We start from the raw sequence: 10825 nt of genomic DNA on the forward strand, positions 1-10825 counted from the left end.
CACTCTTCTTCCTCCCTCAACTCCCCTTCCACTTATCCCGTTCAATCTCCATCCCTTTACCCTCCCCCCAACTCCCCTCCCCTCCTCTTCTCCCTCCCCCTCCTCCTACTCCCACCCCTCCAGCCCTAGTCCACGCCTCTACTTCATGACCTAATTACTCTCTTGAGACTCTCTGGCCTTAACTTTTTCCTTCACCTTCGTCTCTTTCTCCTACTCTTCCTCCGTCATCGCTATCAGTAGTGCCTTTACCGTCATTGTTGTTGTATTTGTTGTTGTCGTCTTGGATTTTTTTTTTTTTTTTTTTTTGTAGGCGTGTGATGTAAAACGGTTCAGATTTTCATAGTAACAATCACTGCCATCACCATCGCCATAATTACTACCACCAGCATCACATTTGCCAAAGTAGGGAGATATACTGGAAATATAAATTCCATACTATTCTTGAACAAAGTTATCATGAATATTTATACTTTAAAAGAAAATGACTAAATATTCTATGGACAGTCTTCTTTCACACTTTAGCTGTTCGATTGTTTTTATCGAAAATAGAAACGTATATATATATATATATATATACATATATATATACATATATATATACATATATATATATATATATATATATATATATATATATATATTCTGTCGCTCTTCTATCACGTATTTTGTTATTTTGGTAAGATAGAGCTAAGAATAATAGCTTAATGTACTGCAACTTACATAGGTTCATGGTCAGGTAGCAGCAACATTTTGCAAAGCCTAATAGCTCGCTTAATCATTCCAAACGACTTGTATGCATCCTAACTACGTTGTAGTGGGCCCACAGTCCCCAAAATCTCCCATCCCTTTCATTCTTTATTTATCGTTTTTTCTCTGTTTTCTTTTTCTTTATTTATTTGTTTATGCTACCCTTTCTTTCTCTCCTATCTCTCCTTCTATCTCTCTTTCTTTTCTTTCTTTCTTTCTTTCTTTCTTTCGGCCTCTCTTTCTTTCTCTCTTTCGTTTTTTGTTCTCTTTATTTTTCCCTTTTTTTTTTTCCTTTTCCTTTTGAAGATGTCTTCTATAAGAATTTTGTTTTCATATTTGAATTTTTAGTTTCTGTTTCCTTTTAAAATGCGTAGATAAGAAATATCACGTCACATCAGAACCAGGCTCGGATGACTACAGCCCAGCCGCTGCTTCTGGAGGAGGAGGAGGAGGACGAGGAGGAGGAGGAGGCCGACGTAGCTGGTCCTCGAGACGACGTTGATGATGAGGATGATGATGAAGGAATGAGATCACGGAGGAGGAGGAGGAGGAGGAGGAGGAGGAGGAGGAGGAGGAGGAGGAGGAGGAGGAGGAGGAGGAGGCGAAAGGGGAGAAAGAGGAAAAGGATTAGGAGGAGGAGGAGGATTGGGAGGAAGGGGAGGATGAGGAAGAGTAGGAGGAAGAGAAGGAGGAGGATAGGGAGGAAGGAGGAGGAGGAGGATAGGGAGGAAGAGTAGGAGGAGGCTGGGGAGGCTGGGGAGGAGGAGGAAGAGTAGGAGGAAGAGAAGGAAGAGGAAGGGAAGGAGGACAAAAGGAAGGAGAATGAAGGGAAGAAAAAGGAGAAAAGGAGTAGGAAGAAGAGGAAAGGACGAGAAAGAAGAGACAAGGAGGAGGAGGAGGAGGAGGAGAAGGAGGAGGAGGAGAGGAGGAGGAAGAAGAGAAAACGAGGAGGGAGAATAGAAAAGGAGAAAGAAGAAAGAAAAAAGGAGGAGGAAGAAGGGAAAAGGAGAAGGAAGAAGGGAAAATGAGGAGGAAGAAGGGAAAAGAAGGAAGAAGAAGAAAAAAGGAGGAGAAAGAAGAGAAGATGAGGAGAAAGAAGAGAAAAGGAGAAGGAAGAAGAGAAAAGGAGGAGGAAGAGATGAATTAAAACGGGAAAGAGGCGTGGGAGAGGATGTGGAGATCAGGAAAATGAGGAAAGAGAAGAAGGAAGAGGAGGAGAAGAAAAATAGATGAGGGAAGAAAGGGAGAAAACAAGGAGGAAGAGAAGGGAAAGAGACTTGAAAATATGGAGGAGGAAGGTGAAAGCAGAAAGAGGAGAAAAAAGAGAAAGAAGAGAGAGAAAAGACGGGCGAGGATAAGGGAGGAAACAAGGAGGAAGAGAAGGAAAAGAGACTTGAAAATATGGAGGAGGAAGGTGAAAGCAGGAAGAGGAGAAAAGAGAGAGAGAGAAAAGAAGGGTGAGGATAAGGAAGAAAACAAGGAAGTAGAGAATGAAAACGGAGTTCAAAGGAGGGAAAGAGAACAAATATGGAAAAGGAAGAAAAAATAGAAAAAGGGGAGGAGAAGGAAAAGGATGAGAATAAGGACGAGTGTAAAAAGAGGCGAGGAGGAAAAGAGGAATAAGTAGAAAAGAGAGGAAGTGAATAATAAGAAGAAAAGGTAGCTGGAAAGGAAGAAAGATAATCTGAAAAAGGAGAAGAGTAAGCGAAGTAGAAAGAAGAGGAAAAGGAGGAGATGGAGGAAGAGGTAGAGGAAAAGGAGGGTAAGGAGTAAAAGGAGGAGGTATAAAAAAAAGAGAGATAGTACAGATAGCAAAATAGACTTTTATAAATAGAATCTGATTTATAGAAAGTTATTGTTTGTTATAAGTCCTTTCCCGTATTTTGAGCCACACTGTTGCAGCTATATCTGGACGTCGGAAGTGAAAATGGCCCTCAAGAACATCCTGAGTACTACTCAGTAGCAACGGCAGTAGTTCTAGAGATGATATAGCCCTTTCTAGTTGCTAGCACAAGACTCCTCCTAAACGGCAATGCTGCCAATGAAAATCTTTATTGTTATTTCATACGTATCTCAACACTGGATTACATTCCACTTTGGTCTTTTTTTTCATATTCCAGTAGTTCTTAATTTTTTTTTTTTAAAGATGAAATGTGTATGACAGGAAGGAACCCAGTTCCTCGCCACAAGGGAATCTTGTAAACAACGACCCAACTTTTGCTGGCTTAAGAGACCAAAATGATTAGCCACGTCTCTTGCAAGTTCCTACTCACTGCGCCACTTTATATGTGTTGTCCATTTATTTATCGCACGCACACGCGTATGCATACACGCGTGCACACACACACACACACACACACATACACACACACACACACACACACACACACACACACACACACACACACACACACACACACACACACACACACACACACACACCGACTCGATGGTGCGGTTGGTAGAGTTCCCGACTGCCACTACGGAGCTCCGGGTTCGAATCCCGCCCAGGGCTGAAATAATTTCAGTATTGCTGTGTTACGAGTTGTTACTCCAACTCTCGTGGGCGGGGAGTTCAGTGTGTGTGTGCGTGTAAGGTCACAGCATTGCCGATAGATCGCTCATATATGAGTTCTGAGCTCTCTTCCGGGAAGGAAATAACTGTCGATCACGACTCCAACACGTGACCAAATACCATGGTGAATCACGCACGCACACATACATATGCATGTATGTATATATGATAACAATAAAACAACGACAACAGTAACCGCTGGGAAATCGCAAGCCCACTTCAAGTCAGTTCGTTTCAATATTTGGGAAAAAAAAAATCCAGGTCTGAATCGTGATTCTGAACACTGAAATGTAATGGTGCTTTCACTGGCTATGTTCGACCACTCCTGAAGTTTCATTAAAATCCGTTCGCTACTTTTTTAATCAAGCCGCTAACAATGAAAAAAAAATAACAACGAATGAACTAACAAACACGAAAGAAAACACATGCTCCTTGTTGGAGGGAATAATAATAATAATAATTGATAATTAAAAATAGTTAGTAATAACTAATAATAATAATGATGATGATGATAATAATGATAATGATAATAATGATGATAATGATGATAATGATGGTAATGATGATAATGATAATGATGATAATGACGATAATGATAATAATGATGATGATGATGATGATGATAGAAACAACTATGATGATAATAGGAAGACGAGGAAATGGAAACACGAAACTTTGAAAGTGCCTTTATTGGGATTGTAACTCTTGAGAAAGACAAATCAAAACTAGTCGATTGAAGTGTGACAATCCCAACCAGGGCACTTTCAAAGGCCCGTCTTCCCACAATCATCTATACAAATTCTAAATATGATGGTAAAATTTATCTCTACATCGGCAAATTGAAACTGATATTTCCACATTTAAACCTCTTATGTCGTTATTAACCTAACTCTTGTATATTTAAAAGATTCAGAATCACATATCAACGTGACAAGATTCAATAACCATTTATTCACCATTCCCTTCTTCCTTTAATAGACGTTGAGGGATTTGGTCGAATCTAAATTTGATGAAATCTATCAACGCCTACGGGCAGAGTTGAGATGAAGAGATGGGCCTGATGTTCCGGGTTACTGGGTCGACTTTGAATCTTATATACAAAATACGCATAAGGTTCCAAATTCGGTATACTATCAGGAGTTAGGTTAACTTAACAAGTTACACGTCATATATTTAAAAGTGTTTGGTTCAGTTGTTGGACGCAGAGATGGATATTACTTTCATAACCTGCCGCAGTGATATACTGTATAGTTCAAATACTTGTAGGTCATAGTATACATATATACGCACGAGCACACGTAAAGGCAAAATATGAGGTCTTAGAGACAAATGTGAAATAACTGATTCTCTCTTGAGGTCTTGAAAGTAAAGGAGATAGTTGCAGACGAGTCAGTGAGCATAGATACAGAAATTAAACAAAGGACTTTGTGCCTCGATGTAAACATAAGACATTACCACGACCATATAATATGTACACATTAAGCCCCCTTCACCCATCTGCGACTCTACTGAATTCGTTTCAGTTTTATTCTTCGAATTTCCAAATATCAAGTCACCTTTGTGTCATATATTGAAGAAAATTTTATCTATGCAAATATAAAACACGTTCTTGAACTGCTCCTAGGGAAGTCTAGGTTACTGTATTAAAGTCGTGTTTCATCTTTTCAAATTCACAATATTTGATCAAAGTATGGAACGTGTGACCGGGGTTATATAAACTCTGGAAGGGGTTTTCTGGGTCCGAAACCCAAAGACACAAAAAAGCACAAGAATGTGAAGCCCTGAAGTCCGTGAGTGAGAGTGAGAGGTGAAGATAAGAAAAAGGAAAGTTGGGGGGGGGGGGAGAGGATAGGGAGAAGAGAACGACAGGTGGGGGGGGGGGAAGACCAGAAGGGGAAGAGAACAAAACTATTCAAAAGAAGTAAACAAAAGAGGAAAAATACGAACAAATAAGAAAATCTAAAAATAGTGTTCAACCTTGAGAAACAAAGAAGAAGTACCTGTTTACCTGCTCCTTATACTTCGGTCCCTCTACACCCTTCCTCCACATCATTCCTCCACATCATCCACTCCCTCCCTTCACCTTCCAACTCGAACTGTACATACGGTCTTCCACTTCACCCCTCCTCCTTCCTCCATTTTTTCACCTTTTTCTCTACTTTACTCCTTTCCTTTTACCAATTCCAAGATCTATTCCAGATTGACTTTGATCTACTGGTTTGTAATAATTAGGACTTGATCTAACCCTACGTTAAATGCTTTAGTTCAGGCAAGGACGCACAATGGAATCAAAACTTTCATGTTACAATCCTCCTCACACACATACCCACCCAACGCTACACACGGACACACAGGCAACCATCAGACACAAAGACACCACAACACACACACACACACACACATACACACACGCACACACACCCCACCACACTAACACACCGACACACACACACACACACACACACGACACACACACACACACCCAAACCACACACACACAGCACACACACACACACACACACACTATCACACAACACGAACGGAAGCAATTTAATCAGCTCCAATTGCAAATAACGGGTCTTCTTAAGGTTCACACACAATACGTGAAACAAAACTTTCGAGCGAAAATGCAATCAAAATGGTGTTAAAACCAAACTCTCTTTGTGAACTATAATCCAAAACCAACTTAGTTTCATCCAGTATGCAATTTTGTCTTTCCAGGACCCCCATCTCTCACACACGACAAAAGGGTTCTTCCGGATTCAAATCTATCCCTAGGACATATGTGGACACTCCTCATAGCTGTTTTTTTTAAATATTTTGTATACACCAACTCCATCACCAGAGCCCACTTCCAATGATCAATCCAATTTCCTTTCAATTACACCTCGCCGTATACTCCTAGAATTACTCTGCGTATATGCCACCTTGATAACGTACTTCATCGTTTACAACTCCACGATAAAAACTCCACGTGACATCCTCTCCTCCAACTCCTCACATTCCGGGTGACCACACGACCTTCCCTCCACCACGTAAACTCTTATGAGCACGTCCCTCCCATAAACAACCATTACTCACTGATGACATACTCTGACCGACCTATTCGGTATCAATCTTATAAACTTGTTAGCTACCTAAGCGTGCAGCGTTCTTCCTGTAAACTCCTAATTAACTAACCTCGTAACCTGCGCCCATTTTCGATTATACCCACACGTGCCCCCCGTGCCCTCCTTTCCCCTCCCTCCTTCCTCCCTGCACAATCACCTCCTTTTCCTTCTTTGTGTATTTTCCTTATCCACCCTCTATCTCTCTTATCTGAAACTTATTTATTATACTTCTCCTTTCCCTTTCCAGTTATCATTTATGGTGTAATATTCACTACCATCTTTCAAAATGTTATTTCTTTTTTTTTTCATTTACTTTCTCCAGTTTTATTTTTTTCCCAATAATATACGTTTTCATGCCCCTTTCCTAGTCTTTATATTCATCTTAGCCACCTCTTCCTTCCTTACTTCCCTTCTTCATCCTTTCCTTTCTTCCTTCTCTTCCTTTTCTTCCTTTCTCTTCTTTCCTTCCGTTCTTCCGTTCTCTTTTCCCTCCTTTTCGTCCCTTCCTTACCTTCCTTTATTTTATCTTTCCTTCTTTCATTCTAATTCATTAATCATTTGTTGCTTGCTTTACTCCCGGTTTTCTTCTTCCCCTTTGTTACTCCACTTCCTTCATTGGTTCCTTGTTTCCGTTTCATTCTCTTACCTTGCTTTTGTTCTTTACTCACTCTACTCTCTTCCTCCGTATTGAGGTCCACACACACCTCTCCCACAGATTGCCGCTCACTCGTTCCAACATATCCAACTCGAATAATACCTCTTTCCTAATCCATCTTCCCTCCCCCCTCCACTTTAATATATCTTACTTTTCTTTCGGATTTCTATCCTTTCTTTTACTGCCATTACAAATTTCTTTACTTTTACTTCGTGTCTTTACGCCTCATAAAACTTACTGGGGACATTTCAGAGGATTTCAGTTTCCAGCATCTTACTATTCTCTCCTCTTTCAGTTTCTTGGTCTCTCAACACCGTTCCTTCCCATTTTTTGAATCCGCGATTCTTCTGCCTTCTTCATCTCTTCCACTTTCTAAACGTTTCCGCTCAACTTCAGTGTTGGCGACAATACATACGCAACGCACGCACGCAGCGCACACACACACACACCACACCACACACACACAGCCACCCACACACACACACACACACACACACACACACACACACACACACACACACACTGCCGTTAGGGTGGTGTCTGGCTGTCTCGACAGAGACTGCAAGCAGATCCGAGGTGTAATACCACGAACACACATATATATATATATATAAATTAAATAGTGAAAGAAGTTGATGAGTGTGATAAGATGGGGGAGAATTTACGGCCTTAACGTTTCGTACCCCCACCCGCAGGGTCTTGATCAGCAAAGCTAACAACTCAAACTGATAACCAGGATGTTTTATACACGGACGGTCATTTTTTTTCTTTTTAACGGGGAACGCTTTCGGAGAACTTGTTATTTTATTTATGGCGTAATGTATTCTTTTGTTATCTAATAAGCCTTGTTTGCTTATGTTGCTTAAACATATAAAGCCGGCAATTCTCTAGATGATTAATGTTGGTAATAGAGAAGGCTTTATTTGTTTAGCAAAACGCCATAGAGCTTAATATGTAAACCAAAGAATTACGCAAATAAAATTAGCACCGCACACCGAAGCGTCCCGTAATATGACCCGACCGTGTATAACAACAACCAGTATACTATTGAAGTGTTTACAATTTGATCAAGACCCCTGCGGGTACGAAACGAAATTAAGTCGTAAAATTCAACCCATATCCAATCAACTACATTCACTTTCAATCCTTATTTGTCAATAAAATCAGACAATATATAAATTATATATCACGTATACAACCTATATATATATAAAATATAGAATATATACAATAGTATAAATATACATAATAAATATCACACATAAATATACACATATATATAGCACCAATCTATATACACAAAAATGACTATACCTATATATATACACATATATATATACATATATATAAACATATATATATAAATATATATATAAACATAAATATACATAAATATATAAAGCATATATAATATACCAAAAAATATAACATATCTATAAATAAATAGCATATAATAAGAATACATATATATATAAACATATATATATTTATATATACATATATATACATATATATATATATATACATATATACATATATATATATTATATATACATACATATATATACATATATATATATATGTATATATATGTATATATATATGATATATATATACATACATATATATACATATATGATATATATACATACATATATATACATATATATATATATACATACATATATATACATAATATATAATATATACATTATATATATATATACATACATATTATTACATAATATATATATACATACATATATATACATTAATATATAATACATACATACATATACATTATATATATACATACATATACATTATATATACTTACAAATACATTATATATATATATATATATATATATATACATATAATATTATATATATATACATATATATACATGAATATATATATACATACATAATATACATGATATATTTATAAATACTAATATATACATTAATATATATATATATATACATTATATATAATATATATATACATATTATATATATATATATATTTACATACATACATATACATTATATATATACATATATATATATAATATTTTATATATACATACATATACATTATATATATACATAATATATATATATATATATATATATACATAATATATATATATATATATACATAATATATATATATATATATATACATATATATACATAATAAATATATATATATTATATATACATATATATACATATAATATATATATATTATATAATACATACATATAATACATAATATATATACATACATATATACACAATATATATATACAGTATATATACACATACATATATATACATAATATATATATACACATACATAATATACATACATATATATACATAATATATATATACATACATAAATATATACATATATATATATACATACATACATATACATAATATATAAATATATATACATATATATATATACATTTATATAAAATTATAGATATATATATATATATATATATAATACATATAATATATATATATATATATTAAATATATATAAATATATATATATATATATATATATATTACCTTTGAACCTTTAATTTCATCACTATGGTAATATGATCTATAGATTTTAGTCCGGTCAGAAATAAGAAACTTTGATAGGATAAGGAGACGTTACCTTAAGAAAAAAATATGAAAATGGTAGTTGCGACAAGTATATCAAGATAAATACCATGTAAGAATAGAACCTTTATTAGGAGCACATTTTGCTTATTACACTTTTATCGCGTACGTCGTCATGATACACAAAACTGGGATTAAATAGGAGAAATCGGGGGAACTAGTGAAGGTCATTGTACCCTTGGAAAGATTAAGAAGGCGGGGGAATAGATTGTTCCCTGCACCTAGACAATTGCTCCCTCTCGTTGTTAATCTTTCCAAGGTTTTAGTGACCTCTTCTCGTTCTCCCGGTTCCTTCTATTTAATCCTAGTTTTGAACATTGTGACGAATGTGGATAAGTGGTAAAAGAAACACGGGCTTAAGGGAATACTTTTATTTCTAACTAGTTTCCTCTGAAGAAGCCACTCGGGCGAAACTAGTTAGGAATAAGACTATTTCTCTCAGCCCCGTGTTCGCTTTACCACCTATTCACATAAGTTCTAGTTTTGTGTATCACGACTATAGGCTTGATAAAGCTGTAACAAGAATGGTCTTTATTAAGAAATAGTCTGGATTGCTGAAATCTATTTATATACGGACCTTCTGCCAGACTGAAAACAGAATTGTAACCACAAAGACATAATTCAAAACATCTCATAAAAACAGACCTAAAATATATATTTTTTCTTTCTGTATTTCTTTGGTCTTAAGAAAACAACGCTTTTAGAAGAACGGTCTACCATAAGTGGAGGGCGCTCTCTCCTTTTACATCGTGTTGTGCCTCAAGACATGATCTGAATATTCTAGTTCCTCGTACTATCAAAAGCCGAAGAGGTCTACGTCCTCAAGCAAAGACTCCGGTCACAAAGGCTATTGTCCTTATGCGTTGCTGTTGATATTATTACAAGAACAAAAGTTTCTGAGCTCCTGAGACCTTTGTGGCACCAGAGGACCTTTGGTTCTAGTCCTGGACTTCGTGAACTCGCATCTTCCAAAAAATTCTTCACATTCTAAACCTAAACCCCTAAATTATCTTATAGTCTTCACTATCAATACGTCTACTTGATCCAA

Source organism: Oratosquilla oratoria, chromosome 42 (assembly GCF_046742065.1).
Source record: "Oratosquilla oratoria isolate Oo_2021 chromosome 42, ASM4674206v1, whole genome shotgun sequence".
NCBI lineage: Eukaryota > Metazoa > Arthropoda > Malacostraca > Stomatopoda > Squillidae > Oratosquilla > Oratosquilla oratoria.